Source organism: Dermacentor albipictus, chromosome 3, assembly GCF_038994185.2.
Source record: "Dermacentor albipictus isolate Rhodes 1998 colony chromosome 3, USDA_Dalb.pri_finalv2, whole genome shotgun sequence".
NCBI lineage: Eukaryota > Metazoa > Arthropoda > Arachnida > Ixodida > Ixodidae > Dermacentor > Dermacentor albipictus.
The window spans coordinates 186862163-186880833 of NC_091823.1; the positions used below are offsets into that span (position 1 = coordinate 186862163).

Here is an 18671-nt window from a genome sequence, read left to right on the forward strand (position 1 = left end):
AATGACCTCATTTGCTTCCTCAGTGGTATGTTTTCGGTCCAAGTGATTTCAAGGGGACCATTCCATTTGTAATTATTATTGCTGATTAATAATTGTTTCTATTTTGTTGAGTTGTTAATTTGAAAACTGGTTGTTTGATCCTTGTATACCAGATCGTATACCTGTCTCTTGTTGCAGCGGGAGAAAAAGGGGGATAACAATTTAGTTAGGTTGATTTGGATTATGGCCTTGTCTGGTGTTTGACGGGAGACAGAGGGCACTTGTTCGTGTTGGGTGTTGCCTTTTGCCGGTCGGTTTTGCAAGCTGCAGAACGACCAACCGGGACCAGTGGCGAGAAGCAAGGTCTTAGGAACGACGCGAGCGGAGCTGGTCGAGGTGCCTTGGCGACAACGCGGTGAGCAGAGCTCCTGTCCTGGCGAGTCGGACCTGGGCACGTGAAGTTACCTGGCGTCCCGACACTGGACGTGAACTTGGACGAGCCTGACGAACGTGCGCGCCTGGCATCCGAGCCACGTGGAGGCAGCTCGTCTTCCCGGCGCCTTATCTGAGGGCGGGGATGCTGTTGTGCCATTACCACAAGCCCGGATTCCGAATCTGCAAGATGCAGAATTTATCCTGCGAGCGCCCAAATTCTCCCTTGAAAAGGCAAGATGCTGAGCCGTCAGGCAGCGGTGTCCTGCGGGAGAAGCCTCGGCGAGCAGCGTGTTCGGACGTGTCAGCGTGTGCCAGACAGCCCGGCGCCGCACCTCCCTTTGCCTGGAGGTCACCGCGCGCGCGAACTTTGAACCGGGTGGCCAGCGCGGTCGCTGGTTGGGCCCCTCGGACGACCGTCGTGTGCTGACTTTGTATTGGGCCGTTTGAGTGACAATGGTTCCTCGGGGATTATAAAAGCAGCGACGCGCTGCCTGAAAAACAGGATCCGCCGACCCACCGGGAGACAGTGTCGCTCCCGACTGGGGTGAGATGTGTCACGCGTTTTCGCCGGACGCCGTCGTGCGGGAACAGTCGCGTTTGTTGTGAGCACTCGGCCCCAGTGCCGACCCGTTCATGTCCTGTACGATAACCTGTATATAATGTATAAAGTCCCTTTTGTTATTCTCATCGACGCCAGGCTCGGAGTCTTCGCTACCAACGCTCTGTCACGAAACGGGTGACGAGCGCTACGGGACCACAAAGCCGTAATCGTGGTGCAGCGGTGCAAAGTTCGTAACACCACCCGCTGACGGCGGTGTCGTTCACGATATCTCAGTCACGGTTCTATACCGTCCCACCGGGAGCAAAGCAACCTTCCTGGCACTCTGGCGGGATACTATCGCGGCGCAACTCTCCCGTGTTCCAGGTGTGAGATGCGTTCGCGTGAACTTTCGTCGCAATGTGGTGGCTGCGGATGTGACGCGCGACGCCGACTTGGCGCCCCTCCTTGCAGTGTGCGACATCAGTGGCGTGGCGGTGCGCTCAAAGGCACTGCACAGCAACTCCTGTGTGGGTGTAATTTATGGGCTTGACCCATCCTTCGACGCCCGCACTGTGAAAGAAAACATCGAAGCCCCCGTCGCGGTGCTGTCTTGTTCACGGAGTGGCGCTAGCGTCACTGTTACCTTCGTCGGGAGCGTCCTACCAACAAACGTGCGACTCTTCAAGCAGCTCCGCGCGGCTCGTGTCCGTCTGCCTCGACCACTACAATGTGACCGCTGCGGCGTTTTCGGCCACGCCGGCGCCACCTGCTTCCGCGACGCCCGCTGCCTTCGCTGTGGTGAGTCGCACGCCACAGGAAACTGCCCCGCCGAAAAGCCACGCTGCGTAAATTGCGGTGGCCGTCACCCCTCAACCGAACCAAGCTGTCCTGAGTGGCAGCGCGAGAGAAGGGCGGCCGTGTTGCTGTCCTCGTCCCAGCGGCCCCTATCGCGCAAAAAAGCGCTTGAACTAGCCGGCGCCGTACCGACCGAGCCGCGTACGGCCGCTCCGTCTACGTCTGCTAGCTCCCCGCAGGGCCGATCGTACAGTGACGCCCTGCGCGGCCGCAACAACCAGACAGCCGCAGCTGAGCCGTCATGCGGCCCTCCAACCGCTACGAACAGCGACCCTAGAGACGTGCTAATAGCCGCTCTCCAGGCACGTACCCAGGCCCCCCCCCCCCCCGAAATCATGTGGCATACCCCCCCCCCCCCGCCCTCTCCGCACCCACGCCAACACTCCTCACACATTCCTAAAGCGCCGCCAGATCAATGTTGAGACTTGGCAGCTGTTCATCGGTCAGCATTATGCTGCCTTTTTCACTTCTTTTAGATGGCGGTAGTTATCGGCATCTCTTGTAATGTGAAGGAAAGTTTTCTCATACATTCCGCACCCGCGCGATTAACTCGAGATGCGTTCAGTTGTCACCATCTATTCAACCATCACGCGCATAGCTGTTGCTTTTGTTAGTTCAACCTTCTTTGTTTAGGCTGATCCTGGGACCAGGAGAGGGATGCGACTGTTACTCAGCTGGCTTGTACTCCCATGGAACGAGTTGCGGCCGCAGAAAACGCCAGTTGCGTGTAACTTTTGCCTTTGCTTCATTATTTCCTTGAATTACGGCTGGTCGCGACGCTGGCAGATGCCCGGAACCATGTACACGTCATATGGGTTAGATAAGGTGGGAAATAAAATAATGTGAAAAAGCGTCCATTATGAAACCCTGCCATAACCCTTATACCCATAAGCAAGATGACTGTCGCCCGTTACCTTGTCCGTTTTTCACTAATTGTACAGCACTTTTCGTGCAAAATTGGCAACTGGAAACAAAAATCGCAAGGAGTTGAGAAATTAAGCGATCTACCAAGGGAGAGAGCCAAGGCAACAACCAAACTTTCAAGCAAAAGCGAATAATAAAAAAAGTTAACCGTGGTTTATGAGAATATTTATGGATAAACATCTTTTTGTTTAAAAAGTAAGTAGAGAAAACGCCGCCGGAAGTGGAGAGCCATTACTTGTTTTGAATGACGCTTCTACAGTTATCGGTCGAACCGCCTCACGTAGCCACTTCTCTGCTGTGCTTATGTGGGTGTTTTTCTAACCTTTCGCGGTGAGCGCAGTACGTCTAGAATTGCAGAGTCCTGCGCTCTACGCGGTTGTATGGGACTGGCGGCCGCACAGCGTTACGCAATTCGCGGAACTGTCAAAACTGATCCACAAGGCGAAAATAATTAACTGATATTCGAAAATATAACATGAGAAAGATTGAAGAAGCCGTAAAAAAATTAACGCAGCCTGAAATCAGTAAATAAGTAGCCTGGCATAGGACAAACCATGATGTATTCACTAAAATATAAGTAGGATAATATCATAAGCAATCTCGAAGTTATAGTAAAAGCAGCTGAAAAATTCTAAGCTGACCTGTATACAGTACCCAGAGGAGTAACGATACCTTACTTAGAAACAGTAATGAACAGGATACAGAAACTCTCCTATAACTAGCGATGAGGTCAGAAGGGCCCTGCAAGACATGAAACGATGAAGAGCGGGAGGAGAAGGTGGAACAGTCAGTGGCGTATCTAGGTCGTCTGGCACCCGGGGCCCGTAGGTCTTCTGTCACCCCCCCCTCTCCCCCGGGGTGTAGCCGGCAGTAAGAGGGGTGTCTTCAGACGTATATGACACCTCCCCCCCCCCCAATGGCCCCTTGCACCCGGGGCCCACGGCCCCCCTGCCCCTCCCCCCCCCTTGTTGCTACGCCACTGACAACAGTCAATTTAATCAAAGATGGAGGAGACATAGTGCTTGGAAAACTGGCGGCTCTTTACACGAAGTGTCTATCGACTGAAAGGATCCCAGAAAACTGGAAGAATGCAGACATTATACTAATCCACAAAAAAGGAGACGTCAAAGAATTGAAAAATTATAGGACCATTAGCTTGGTCCCAGTATTATATAAAATATTTACCGAAATAATCTCCAATAGAATAAGGGCAACACTGGATTTTGTCAACCAAGGGAACAGGCTGGCTTCAGGAAGAGATACCTTACAATGGATCATATCCATGTCATCATTCAGGTTATTGCGAAATCTGCAGAGTACAATAAGCCTCTCTATGTGGCTTATATAGATTACGAAAATGCATTTGATTCAGTAGAGATACCAGTAGTCATAGAGGCACTACGTAATCAAGGACTACAGAACGCTTACGTAAAAAGCTTGAAAAATATTGCTACATGCCTGTGGTATTTGTTTGTTTGAACGAGGTACGTGGGCGCCATCACTCCAGAAAAGAGGAGGAAGAACGAACTGGGCTCGCGCTGTGAATCTAACCGGTCAGCGCTGCAACCTCAGCCCTCAGCGGTCAGCGCTATTGTTGTAAATATAATCTGTAAATAGTTTCTCGTCTTACTGACTCGTCCTTCGCGTAAGAATATCTACAGAGGTTCTACAGCTACCTTAATTCTACACAAGAAAAGCAGGGACATACCTATAGAGAAAGGGGTCAGACAGGGAGGCACAATTTCTCCAAAGCTATTCACTGCGTGCTTAGAAGAATTCAAGCTATTAAACTGGGAAGGCTTAGGAGTAAAGATCGACGGCAAATATCTCAGCAACCTTCGGTTTGCCGATGACGTTGGTCTATTCAACAACAATGCAGACGAGTTACAACAAATGATCGGAGACCTTAACAGAGAGAGTGTTAGAGTGGGGTTGAATATTAATATGCAGAAGATGAAGATAATGATAAATAGCCGGGCAAAGGAACAAGAGATCAGGATCGCCAGTCGGCCACTAGAGACCGTGAAGGAGTACGTTTACCTAGGTCAATTAATCACAGGGAACCGTGATCTCGAAAAGGAAATTCACAGAAGAATAAAAATAGGTTGGATCGCATACGGCAGACATTGCCAGCTCCTGACTGGAAGCTTACCATTATTATTGAAAAGTAAGGTGTGAAATCAGTTCATTTTGCCAGTGCTAACGTATGGGGCAGAGACTTGAGAACAAGTTAAGGACCGCGCAAAGAGCGATCGATAGAAGATTGCTTAAGAGAGAGAAAGAGAGCGGTTTGGATCAGAAAGCGAACGGGTATAGACGATATTCTAAATGACATCAAGAGGAAAAAATGTAGCTGGGCAGGTCATGTAATGCGCCAAAGAAGGAAAGCGCAATCGAGGACGACAAAACACTAAGTGGAGCGATGAAATCAGGAAATTCGCAGGCGCTAGTTGAAATCGGTTGGCGCAGGACAGGGGTAAATGGAGATCGCAGGGAGAGGCCTTCGTCCTGCAGTGGACATCAAACAGGATGATGATGATGACTATGATGATGCTGATGGTGGTGGTGGTGGTGGTGCCCCCCCCCCCACCCCCGAAAAAAAATCCTGGGTACGTGCCTGCCGCTCTCGCTACTGCACTGCGGGCCCTGCTCGTCCAGTGCCCAGCCATCGACGGCAACGTTCGTCAAATGCGTGACGCGGCTCTCGCCGCGCAGGAAGCACTGCTCCGACACGACTAGGCGCGTCACCGCGCCTCATAAGCGAAGGCCACCGACTTGTCCGCGCACGGCGTTCTAGCCGCCGCCGCCGCCCCTCCTTCACCCCTCTATCTATTCCCCTTCCCTCCCTGTGCAGTGCGGTTGAGGTGTCCTCTTCTGAGAGACAGTTACTGTGCTGCACTTTACCCCATGTTTTTCCTTCCCAAACCAAGAATCTCTTTTCCCGCGTCGTCGTCTTGATCGTCTGCTAGCTCTCCTCCCGGACGCCCTTTTTGTCACGAGGATGGCTGGTTCCAACGATGAGCTGTTGGCTACGGTAAACCTACTCATACTTGCTTGTTCGCTGCTTCTGCACCGTCGCCTCAAGTAACATGTTCATGCTGGCAAAGCAACCGCCAAGTGTTCCGCAGCACGCGCGCAGCCTCGGCCTCCGCCGACGGGGTCACTGAACTGGGACCGACGTCACGGTTCACGGTCGGCTCCCATTGGCTGTTCTCGTCTGCGGCGCGGGAAAAATAGCTACCGGACCCATCGCTCTGCAGGACGGCACAGCAGCCTGTCTGCGGGAGAAAAACCGGTTTGTGCGGGAAGCGGCGCGCGGAAAACGTTCTGCGTTGCGCGTTTTCCCGCCACTGTGAACGCGCCTTTAAGGAGCTCGTGTCGCAGAAAAGCCGGTGTCGGCGGCGTTGGCCATGAGCGATAAATACCGGGAGGCACTTCATTCATAAAAAATGGCTGTGGCTTAGCTAAGGTTAAGCCAAGGATGCGAAGCATACTAGCCTTTATTTTAGTTGTTGAACCACTGTTTAGCCTGGTGAACTGCTGTTGCTTGGCTATATTTGGTTCGGCTAGACGAAGAAACAACTCATGCGTTACTCTGCTTCGCCTTCAAGAGTGGAACGCGACAGTGTTCCCGTCGACCCGCCAAGGGGTGTAAGACAATGGGCTACGGCGCAGCGACTACGCGCCCCGCATTGGACGCGGTGAGCGTCGAGCAACGCAGCGTTCGGCGCGGGAACGAAATGTGCGCCTGAGCAAGCGACGCATGCCTGAGCCTTAGAAACAGCTCGTTTCTAAGGCAACACCGCATTCACTAGAGGCGCTTTTGTACCGCTTTGTAGCATCGTACTCGTGGCTCAGTGGTAGCGTCTCCGTCTCACACTCCGGAGACCCTGGTTCGATTCCCACCCAGCCCATCTTGCAAAAGTTGAGACAAAGCCACGTAGAAACAAGCGCAGCTGCTTATATACCGCCGCGACGCCGCGAGCGGCGGCGCGAGTTGGAGCCCCGTTTCTCCTCTGTCGTGACGTCGCGGTGTCACGTGGTATGGCATGGGGTCAAAGGTAATTGAAGGCGACCCCGCCGCGCCTGAGGAGCTGGGTTGAGCTCTCGTAATATGCTTCGCATAAAAGCAACTTGCACGATGGGCTGGGTGGAAATCGAACCAGGGTCGCCGGAGTGAGACGGAGACGCTACCAGTCAGCCACGAGTTCGATGCTTCAACGCGGTACAAAACCGCCCCTAGTGAATGTGGTGCTGCCTTAGAAACGTCCCGTAGAAAGTTATACTGCGGTGTCTATCGGTAATTATGAGCCTGTAACTTACAGAAGTCGCAGTTACACGAGTAGCGAAGTACGTTTCCGCTACATTTCTTCTGCGCACACGCAGAGCCATCTTGCGGCAAACACAGCAGACCCCTTCCTCGCAATGTGGTGCGCTGCCCCGACACGTGGCGCGCCACTCGCCCGCTTCTGCACTTCAGGCCGTGCGGGGACCGGTGCGAGGATGCCCCACTACCCTTGCGTTTAATAAGATTTCTCGCTCTCTCCCCTTTAAACTTCACTCCGCACTCGAACCCTCGTGTTTTGGCGACGTGACTCCTCTTTGCGCTCGCAGCGTGATTCCTAGGTGCAGCGTACGATGCGGGACGCCTCTGACGCGGTCGCTGCGCCGTAGCGCGTCTGGTAGGAAAGCGTCCCCTGCGATGTGTGCCGAGCTGCTACCGAGCCGTCATGCGTCTGCGTGGTGCTCCCAAGCGAGATAGAGGACGGTCCCATCGAGACGTCAGCCCCATGATCGCGTCGGCCTTCATGGCGCGTCGCGGCACGGCTCTCCGTGCCGATCACGACGTTTGGCTCGCGTAGATCGTTTCTCCCTCCGAAACACCGAGTTCTTTGGTTTGTTCCGCTTGCTCCGGCGCACGTTTCGTTGCCGCGCCGAACGCTGCGTTGCTCGACGCTCACCGCGTGATTGGTGGGTGCAAAGTCCCATGCGGAGCGCCTCATAAGTGATCGCTGCGCCGTAGCGCAACGTCTTATACCCCTTGGCGGGTCGACGGGAACGCTCTCGCGCTCCACTCTTGAAGGCGAAGCTTAAGCGTTCTCCAATTTCTTATTTCTTCATATCCTTGACGTATCCTGATCCTCGCCGCTCCACCTAGTCAAGCGTCTTCCAATTTTTTTTACTGATGTCTGTAATGTCATCATCATCATTCCCCTCTTTTACGTGTTCACCTGTCATGTAATGTTTTATTAAGACCTTTGAAGTATCAATAAATAAGTAAATAAATACACATCCTCCAAGCGCACCACCAGCAATATAATCAAGGCATAATGAAACCCTTCACCTATTGAGTATATTTTGAAGGAGCTGCGTTTTTATTACAGCTGTTGCAAATTCAGAATTTGTTCTAGAATTTTTTATGATTAATCGACGTAGGTAAGCAAAGTGGCACGAGGTTGTTCCAGCAGGAGTGTGGTGCCTATCGCCAATATTTTATTGTTTTATTTCTCTAAAATTAACCTGCGCTATCACGTGAAGCATTACGATGACTCTTGCTGCGGCAGGCACTGACATTTATTGAGGATGATAGTGTCCATTCAATTATTGTGTTTCTTTTTTTCGTTCAATGCACCTTTCAGTGACGCCTAAGGTAATGCAATCGCGGAGCCAGTATACAGGGTGTCCACCTAACTTGAGCCAAACATTAAAAATATGCAAATGCCACAGAACCAAGGTAATCTTGTGTGTCGTCACCTGGAAATAGCAGATTATTTTTATTCATTCGGGTAATTAGGTAATTAGTCTGAAATGATTAGTCAACTTCTCGAATATTGTAATTAGATGAAAAATGTCCATGATAAAATTGTAGAGCAATATCAGAAACTCCCGTATAGCTTTCTGTTGCTCAATACGTGCTGAATAAAAGTGTTTTCCTGAGCGGAAAGGAAGCCCGCAAATACACGTAGAATTGCCGCGCGACTGACCGCGCGAGGCAAGTCAGGACGAGAAGAGGCCAACGCTGACGCTTCTCCCGCGCTCCAATTCACCAGCCCCGGCAAGACGGCTATGATGACGACTCTTTCCTGCTGACGACAGGTGTCGACGACTTCGCCGAACTGCAGTGAGCTGACACGGAACTAAGAAGCCTTGTCCAGTTCTTGTAAAGGAAGACCGACCTTGTCCCAAGGGTTTTAAGCGCGGGTTCTCTTCGTTCTCGTTCTAAAATGATCTTCTCGCAAATAAATACTTGTAGCCAGTCCGAGGCAGCTACCTTCAGGTTGCGCCTTGCGCATTGGGGTCAAAGCTTCTCCACGCCTTTCATGATGACCCAATGGCAGAGCATCTATGGTTTCTTCAATGCTAGCGAGGCGTCAGGAAATGTATTACTGGCAACGCTTGAACGCCAACGTCGCCATTACGTCAACACGTGTCGGCAATGCCAGCGGGATTGCAGCAGACGATCAAGCCTCCTTGGCGACCGTTTCAAGAGATCGGGATGGACTTGTTGGGCCTTTTTCCGACGTCAACATCCAAAAACAAGTGGATCGTCGTGGCCAGCGACTACCTCACCCGCAATGCAGCATCGGTAGTGCGGCGGAAGTATAGACATTCTTCATCGGGAACATCCTCCAGCGAGACGGCACCTCAGAAGTGCTCATTACTGACAGAGGAACGCCTTTACTGCTGAGCTTATTCAAGCCATCCTGCACTACAGCCAGAGAAGTCACCGGAGTACAGCTGCCTACATCCGCAAATGAATGGCCTAACCGAACGCCCGAACAAGACGCTCGCCGCCGTGTTTGCGATGTACCTCGACGTCGAGTACAAGACGTATAGCATAACATCCTTCCGCACGTAACCTTCGCATACAACATGGCACTGCAAGAAGCAACGAAGTCGGCGCCGTTCAAGGTGGTTTTCGGCAGAAAGCATACGAAGACTCTCGGCACCGTGCTGGCACACGTCACCGACGAAGAAAACCTCCACGTCACCTCCTATCTCCAGCACGCCGAAGAAGCCCCACACCTCGTCCGCCTGCGCATCGAAAACCAGCAGCGTACCGACAGCCGACACTACAACCTCCGACGACGCTACGTGGAATACCAGCCCGCGATCATGTTTGGGTTTGGACCCCGATACGTCGGCGAGGACTTAGTGACAGGCTTTCTCGACGCTGTTTCCGTACCTGCAAGGTTATCCGACTACTGGCGCACTGGTCGTGCAAGGCTGTAATTCCAGCGACACCGCGTACGACCTGGAGTCGATCTGTGGGACTTGGTCTCTTTGTTGTTGTTTTCTTCTTCGCTGCGGATGCTTCTGTCGCTCGCTTTTGTGTTTGTTTCCAGCATCGGGACGATGCTTTTGAAGAGGGGGGGGGGCGTTGACACTTCTTTAGTCGTTTGGCCTTCTGTTGTTGCAGGCGTGTACTACATCGCATGGCCGAGGAGGTTGAAAAAAAGCCACTGTATCGCGGCCTCACAAAGCTCCCATCCCCCGTGAGTACATCAGGCAGTTTCATGCAGACAGATGATCAACTCGATATGAGTATTGCAAATAGTACCTTCAGCGAATTGTATAGTAACACAACTGAAATGTAACGCTATAGATTTCCCCAACTTCATAAAAAAAATCGGAAACAATATTTTCTTAAGGTTTAAGGTGTAAGGAGAGATGGTTTTAATATACAAATAATTTAAGCTATGGTTATTTAGAGTTGACGGAAAAGCATATTGCAGTGCTTGCATTCCATAATTTTTTAACGGACGTGTGAAAATCCAGAATTGATGGTGTCGTTTTGTATAGTGATTTGGGTTTCTTCGTATATTCGGGTTTACGATAAACAAGTAATTCCGTGCTTAATTTGCGACTTATACACGTAATGAATACGCATGGTATAAAGAGCAGTTACTTTCCTTACACTTCAGTATAGCGGTATTAGAGGGAGTTAAAGAAGTGTACATTGGCCATAGCTTTTAAGGCCTCGTTTTGCATTGTTAATAATTCGTTCTTATTTTTCATCGAGGTACTTCACCACGCCATACATACACAGGTAGTGGGGGAGGTCAACAGAATGCCAAGTTGCATATGTTATTCAGCCACATAAAGTGTGCGTACATCTACAAAAGTGTCAAAGAAATGGTCAAAATGACCAAAATTGGTGATACCTCCTGTTTGTGCGACGCCTGTTTTCCTTTTAGAACGCGTCGCTGTACGAACATATCAGTCGACCGCGTCCTCTTTTTTTTTCTTTTTTGAACTGGTGCGTGTACACAAACAGCGTCGGCATTCTCACGTAGTAGCGACGGCAAAGAACACAGTAGCAATACAGTGAATGACGAAATTAACTTTTATTGGCCGAACCTGCGCCCACAAAAACAGGCTACACTTAAAGCGCAACTATACCGGCGAACATAGTCGGCGATCGTCAAAATCTGATGAGCGGGTCAAGCACGTCAACGGCGTGCTTGACCCGCTCAAGCTTTTATACATGAGCCATCGAACGTTCAAGAGTAATCGCTGGTGCCCGCGTGTCCTCCAGAAAGTTCTACAACATTCGCGTCTCGCATACATGCAATATGATTACACAAAGTCCGGCGACAACAGACAGCGGATAGAACGACCGATAACATTCGAGAAACTTCCAATACATGCGGACGCGTCCCGCGCTCAGCGATAACATTTGTTTGACGGTGAAAAGCGGTCACCCGAAAAAGATAAACAAGTACACGTGTGAGTGTGTAGTCCAGATGTCTGGGCGACGGCGCCCCTGAAATGTATCAGTTACACAATAAGACGCGCCACTCGACTCCAGAAGATGCCGCACAGGAAAATGAGCCTTAGTACGTACCGTGCCAACGTTACTAGACTAGTTTCAGTTTTAAAACTCGGCGCTGCTGCGCGGAACCGCCACCCGCCCGCGCCTTCGTGGCGCTGCAGTCGCGCCCGGCTTCACTTACTCACTAGCCGGCTACGCGGGCGGGCCGGATTAAGCACGCGGTGCAGCGTTGGTGTATTCTGTGGTTCGTTTTTGACAGCGAATTTCAGCTAGCATGTCATCCGTGGTACTGTAGCCTTCGCCGAGTTTCTTAAGAATATCAGCAGACGATGCCGACGAGCTGCGTACCTGGCTGCATAGGCCGCTATCGGAACGATGTCGACATTTCGGCGCACCACTTTTTCTGTGCTCCCAGCAACGCGACGCTTCGCTCGGCGTGAGACAGAGCGATTCCTCGTGCCGACGGGGAAATTGTCTTGTCTTGTGTCCCAGACAGTGGTGTGTACCCACTATGGTGGATTGGCCAAGAAGCAGGCGGTTTTCCGTATGGTTAGAAGTAGAGAGAAACTAGATTTGTATAGTGGAGCGTGGGACGATAGTACTGTAATTTAGAAGTGTAATTAAATATTGTTAGGAATTCCGATAAAATAAGTAAACGTAAAAAATGAAATAAATTAAATTATGGATAATTTTAAAAATTCAGCAGGTCTTTTTGTGTCTCTAATAAAATTGTTAACTGCCAGAAAAGCATCCCTGTGGCTGGATCCCAGTGATGTCGCCCCAAAAGAAAGAATGGTTGGCGAGGTTAGCGAGAGGCCAAGTTTGGTAAATCAGTATTCTAATAGTTTTCTTTGTCTTAGAAAGCGGCGGCACGAGAGAAAGTAATGTCCGATAGTTTCAGGTTTACTGCAAAAAGAACATAAAGGGGACACTGCGAGACCAGGCCTGTGTAAGTAAATATTTAGAGGAGGTATGCCGTATGCGACCTCTCAATTTTGTAAAAGAAGCTGCCAATTGCCTTGAAGGACACCAATTAGTATTCCATGGGAAGCCAAGGTGGTGGAAATCAGAAGACGGTGTTAGAATGGATATTCCAGAGTTTTGATCTATACCGAAATTTCTGTACCTAGCCGCGGTGACATAAGCTGATGTCGGCAAAACAGATATGATAAGGCCGTTCAGGGAAGCTCGTGCGAGTGAATCAGCCATTTCATTCAAGTGCAACCCATGATGTCCCGGTACCCAAAGCAAACGTACTTTTCTTAAGTACGGAGGCACCATCGAATGAAATGTTATTTGAATTACTGAATTTAAAGATGCAGTTAGTGCTGTTCATACAGATAGCGAGTCGGCCACAATAACAGCTAATGGGTCATTTTGGACTTTCTGCGAAATCCACGGCACGCGCTCGTGCCACTGCTCCCGCGTTCGTCGTCGTCTTCCACAGCTGGCGGCGTGGCCGTTCATCTTTCCAGCGTTGAATTTCACTTCACTTCTGTCGTCGTAATCGGGAGGCCGGGTACGGGGGCACGAGCCATTGCTTAAGGGAGTATGAGCCACTCATCGTCTTACGTAACGAAAAGATTTAATTTTGAAGAAGTTTAATTTCGAAGAATCAAGCAGCAAATCGCAGGCGAAGGCTGCTAACCATGCCGCCGAGCAAACTCGAGACATCGAATGCAAGCCACAACTGCGGACGGCGAGCATACCGTCAGTGACGTCGTTCTCTCCGTCGCAGCCGATTTTGTGTGTAACCTCATAACTGAGAAATACTTTAATGAACCCTCGGGATTAACCCAGTGACAAAAACAGGGGCCGTACGTTTCAGCTTCGCAGATTAAGCATTATCACGGAATGAAAAATCTGACTTTTTTTTTTTGCTTTTGTGCACAAAGACCGACCTCATCTTTCTTTTTGTAGCGCTTCTTTGGCGTGGTGAGAAGCTTCGGTGGGGATAATGATGGCCAGATGTTCAGGCTCGTGAGCCTAAACTGCGCGAAATGTTAAGACGACAGGAAGAAACACGCGACGTTTAGAAACACAGCTTCTGCGCTTCGCTGTATGCGTTTCTTCCTTTCGTGCAGTTTACCCTTCTTTCAGTATTAACGAACCGGCGCGATAAATCTTATTGCTGTAGGTGGACCGCTTTCTCCTGGTATCACTATTTCGGACAAGGGAGAACGCCAGCGAGCGTGAAACACGCGCAAACTGCCCGTCCGCACGAGCTCAAGGCTGTGACGAGGCGTCTGCAGTGGAGCCCGATGAAACAGCGTTGCCCTCTGGCGGCTGTCACAGAAGTGGCGACAGCGGCTATAAGCGCGCGGGCGGGGAGTTTTACAACTGAAGCTAGTCTAGTAACGTTGTACCGTGCTACATCCCGATTCACTAAATGAACACAAAAGCCTTCTGCAAGTAAATATTCACTTGGTGCCGACAAGAATGACGAAACGACAACTAGCAACGATTGCTAGATAGCACTATCAGCTACTTCCACAGTGCGCGCTGTTTCCCACGTTAGCCCAGCAGTGCAGGTGAGCTTGGCTCCGACAGATAACTACGCTTACATCACGAGCATTCGCTGAGCGTTTATAAAGCTGCAAGGGTGCACGGTGTGCAGTTGAGAAATGACGGCGTTCTAGCGACGGACGCACAAAGGCGTATAAAGGCTATAGAAAAAAAAGAACACTTCGTCTTTCACTCAACCAGGTTGCGCGAGCTCAGAGATCGTTCGTTTCGCTAGCTCAAACATACATTTGCCACAGCATTCAAGGACAGTTCTAGCTGTGTGAACATTGGTAAAGATTGACCTGCCTTTTATGCCGCATGTCTGATGTGGCCCTACAAGTGACTTAATAACACTTTGAAGGCGACGAGCTAAAATCTTCATGAATATCTTATAGTCCACGTTTGTTAGACTGATGGGACGGTATGATTCAACAGACTGTAACTTAATCGGATCAGTCGTTTTAGGAATTAGTACTACGTGGCACGCTCGGAAGGATGGAGGACTTGTTTTCGTGTCATAGAATTCACTAATTAGTCTTTCAAGTGCGACTGCCATTTCTGTTCTAAAGGCTTTATATAGAGATGCACCGAGACCGTCTGGCCCAGGTGACTTGTTAGAACTAAGCTCCAGAATCGCTGATTCAATTTCCTCAGCCGTAATACTGGCTTCTAGAGCGTGCACAAGGACATCCTCTAATCTCGGCATCAGCGATAGGAATTCTGTTCTGAAGTAGTCAGTGTCCGGAGTATTAAGGCTGAAAATATCTGTGTAATGTTCGACGAATGCCTGTTTGATTATTTCTCTTCGATTTGTGATTTCGTTTTGATAGCATATTTCCGTTATCTCTTTCGACAAAGCGTGCCTTTTTTCATCACTGAGCGCGCGTTTGGTAGGCGTCTCTCCGGACCACAGTTTCTCGTTACGCGCCCTTATCACTGCGCCACGGTACATTTCTTCGTCTATTGCCTCGAGCTTACTTTTAGTCTCTTTAATTTCCCTTGTGAACAATCCCGGCTCGTAGCACTCCGTACTTAGCATAAAATCTAGAGCACTCTGCAGCTCTTTAACTCGTTGTTTTTCTTTTCGCCGGAGCGCACATGACCTATCAATAGCGGCTATTTTAATATCGCATTTGAACTGCTCCCATACTTGCATAAAACTTCCGGAGTTACTTCGCAGCATGTTCGCTATATAATCCTTGACTTTAGTCACGTACTCTTCATCTTCCAGTAATTTATCATTAAACTTCCACAAGTCCCAATTAAATTTCGCAGCTATTCTCTTCGTACCGATTGTAACCATGACTAGGCAGTGATCACTAAAAGAGACATAGATCGTCTGGTAGTCAGAACATAACAGCGAACATTCGACAGGAACATATATACGGTCCAATCTAGCATGACTGCCTCCCTGAAAGTGAGTGTACATTGCCTGGCCTTCATGCGTCGATATGGGCGCGTGGCCATGTTGCAATTAGATCTCCACAAGGCGTTCGATAAAGTCGTACATGAAGTTCTGTTCTTGATCCTAGACCATATCAATGTTGGAAATGTTATTATAGAAGGTGTTAAAATGATGTACAATGGTTGTATAGCGAAGCTGATAATTAATAGGCAGCTAAGTGATGGTATTCCTGTGCTGTCGTCTGTGAGACAAGGCTGCCCTTTATCCCCCCTGCTTTTCGCTCTCTACCTCGAGCCCTTTTGTTTGCGGCTGCTGAAGAGCCCAAACATTCGGGGTTACACTTTTCATAAAACTGAAGTTCGAGTTTTAGCATATGCTGATGATGTAGCAGTGTTTTGTACGGACCATGACAGTGTTAAAGCGGTTGTACAAGAGGCTGTAAAATTTTGTACTGCAAGTGGAAGTGCTATTAACTGGAACAAGTGTCTTGGTTTTTGGCATGGGAATTGGCAATACAAGCCCGAGACTTTTTGTAACATGAAATGGGCAGTAACTCCAGGCACCTACCTAGGTGTCCCCCTCGCACATTATCGAGATAGCAAAGAATATTGGGACAATGAAGTAGTGCGAATGAAAACCCAGACCGGCAAATGGGGAGGGCATAAATTTTCAATGTTTGCAAGAGCCACAGTGTGTAATTTGTTTTTAGTCGCGAAAATCTTTTATGTGATGCAAGCGTTATGTCTGACGAGGATGTCTGTGCAAAAGCTACATAGAGTATTTGCGATGTTCATTTGGGCCTCAACATGGGAACGTACAAGTCGTAGTAATCTGTTCCATAGAGTGTTGAATGGGGGGCTGGGGTTGTCACATTTGTTCCTCAAACAGATTGTAAGCAGGTTTCTTTTTTTGCGTGATCAAAAGGATGCTTTTCTGAGAACAATGATTCAAGCTAGACTGCGTGATTCATTGCCTGATTATGTAGTGTCGTCCATGCATACGGGGCCAATGCCTTTAAGTGCCTTTTTGCGTGAAGTGGTCGCATCTTTCCGAATACTAAAAGCAAGATTTTCCAGTGAATATTTGGCCGTTGTTACTAGTAAGAAGTTGTACAAAGATCTTGTTGATGTATTCTTCCCTGTACCGTTGTATCGTACAGTATTTGTTTTAGGTTCAGAACGAGATGTTCTTAAGAGAGTTAAACGAATGCCGGTAAGAGCTTCTGTTAAATCTTTCTTTTTTCAACTACATACAGGCACTCTCCCAGTGAAACCGTGGCTGCAAAGCAAAGGCATTTTTGTACCTTGGTCTGTGAATTGCTTTATATGCAAAAAACCGGAGACGATTGAGCATATCTTTTTGGACTGTCATGACGCAGTGTTTTTGTGGGATATTCTAAAACGTAGCCTTAAAAAGGAGTTGCCCTTAAGTGCTTTCGGAATACGCTTCCTGCCATGCGCGGAACCAGAGGGAGTGCCTGTCGATCTGTTAATGCTTTTGTGCATGCACAGTGTGTGGCGAACGCGTATGGATATTAGACATGAGCGCATTGTTCAGGCCCCTGCACATGAATATTTCATTGAAAGTGTGTTATATATACGCGAATTTTTCTGTGCACAGAGTGACCCTCCTGATTGGCTGAGTGCTTTGGACAAAGTGACTAGCCTACATCGTTCTTATCACACCACACTGATCCGGCATTGACTAGTTGTTTTTATGGCCATGTAATACTCACATTGTACCTTCTTTTGCCAAGCCGGTAATAAAGAAAAAAAAAACATACATTTGCGTCTTCGTCCAGATTGCTCATATGAGTCGGTAATGAAAAAATAGAGAGGTAGACTGCATATGCCAATACATACCCGTCACAAAGTGCAGCCCTAATCTAGGCTTCACGGCGCGGAGGATCGCGTTTTACCAATTGAAATCGGAAAATCCGCATTGCCCTGCTGGGATGGTCGCGGGAGGTGCAGCCGTAAACGAGACACGACATTGGCATCGCGCCAAATTTCGATGGCAGTAATGTTCGAAAGGGGTTCCGTGCGCGCGGCAGCGAGAATGGCAAGGAGTGAAATAACTTTATTCGAGGTCCGGCGAGGACGCGAACTTGTCGTGCACCCGGCTAGTAGCACGTCAATACTGGCAGGTCTAGCCCACCGGCCCGGTCACGGGTACGCCGGAAGGCCAGGATTTGCTTGTCCAGGGCGGGGCTACGCAGACGCGAGTCCCACTCTTGCTTGCTGAACTTGGGGTAACTCGACCCGCACTCCAGGTGCATGTGGGCTGGAGTGGAGGTCTGCCTGCTGGACTGGCAGGCGTCGTCGCAATATACGTCGGGGTAAACCGTGTAGAACGGCAAGGCACGGATATGTGCCGGTCCGTAAGGGCCTAAGAGAAACGGCTCGCGCCCTATTCCACTGACAAGTGCAGCGCCTGCCACGGCCGTGCTCCACTCATTTGGAGGAGAGAGTCGAGTCCGGCCGTGCGCCTGCCAAATTGCTTCGGTCCTCAGCCACCAGCGCGCTGCGCGTGCGCAGTTCGGCTTTGCAAAAGGCGGATTGCGCTAGAAGCTTCCGTGAGTCAAGTACAAAAGCCGACGCGTTTCACTCGCTGACCAGGTTTCGACTATCGCCGCTATCGTTGTGCTTCAAGTGTAACTTGATTTTGTGGGCACAGTTTCGCCTAATAAGAACGTTAGCTTCTGATTTACGGTATGGCTGCTGTGTTCTTCACGGTCACTGCAGCATTGCAATTTATTGAGGGCGGCTATAACGTGGGCGAATGCCCGATCAAAAACGACACTTGCTTACAGCGAAGGCGCATCGTGAGTCCTGATGGGAAAGCCCCACCAGTGTCGTCTGTCGGCCCGTGTTGCAGCCACGGCGTCCCCCTGGTCGCACGCCGTGCCTCTGCGAGTGGCAGTGCCGAGGCAGCGAATATCGCACACCTTGCAAATGGGGCGAGTTCAAATCGTAGTAGCGCACCGGAAACCACGTGTGCAGAGAGCATACAGAAACGCTGTCTGGCTGTGGGAAAATAACGTAAAACATGTAGGTTGTCCCAGCGAAGCTGGTAGAAATGTACTGCTGCAATGTACGATTATGAGACCTATGGTGATCGGTCATTAGTCGTCCGCCACTGCAATGATAATCGCGCCGAACACGCAGCGGGAGCTAACAGGGCAGCTTGTTGACGAGTGAGGCAACAAAAGCCCCTCCGAGTCACCCCTAATTGCGCCGTTACGCGAGGTC

General features: G+C 49.8%; 1 protein-coding gene across 1 annotated transcript in view; it reads right to left on the reverse strand.

The window, feature by feature from the left end:
* Mip (Myoinhibiting peptide precursor) overlaps positions 1-18327 on the reverse strand; it is a 237124-nt gene extending 218797 nt beyond the window's left edge. Inside the window, exon 1 of the mRNA XM_070536382.1 lies at positions 18231-18327. The gene's annotated coding sequence lies outside the window, so the exon portion shown is untranslated. The remainder of the gene's footprint in view (positions 1-18230) is intronic.
* Positions 18328-18671: the final 344 nt, after the last annotated feature.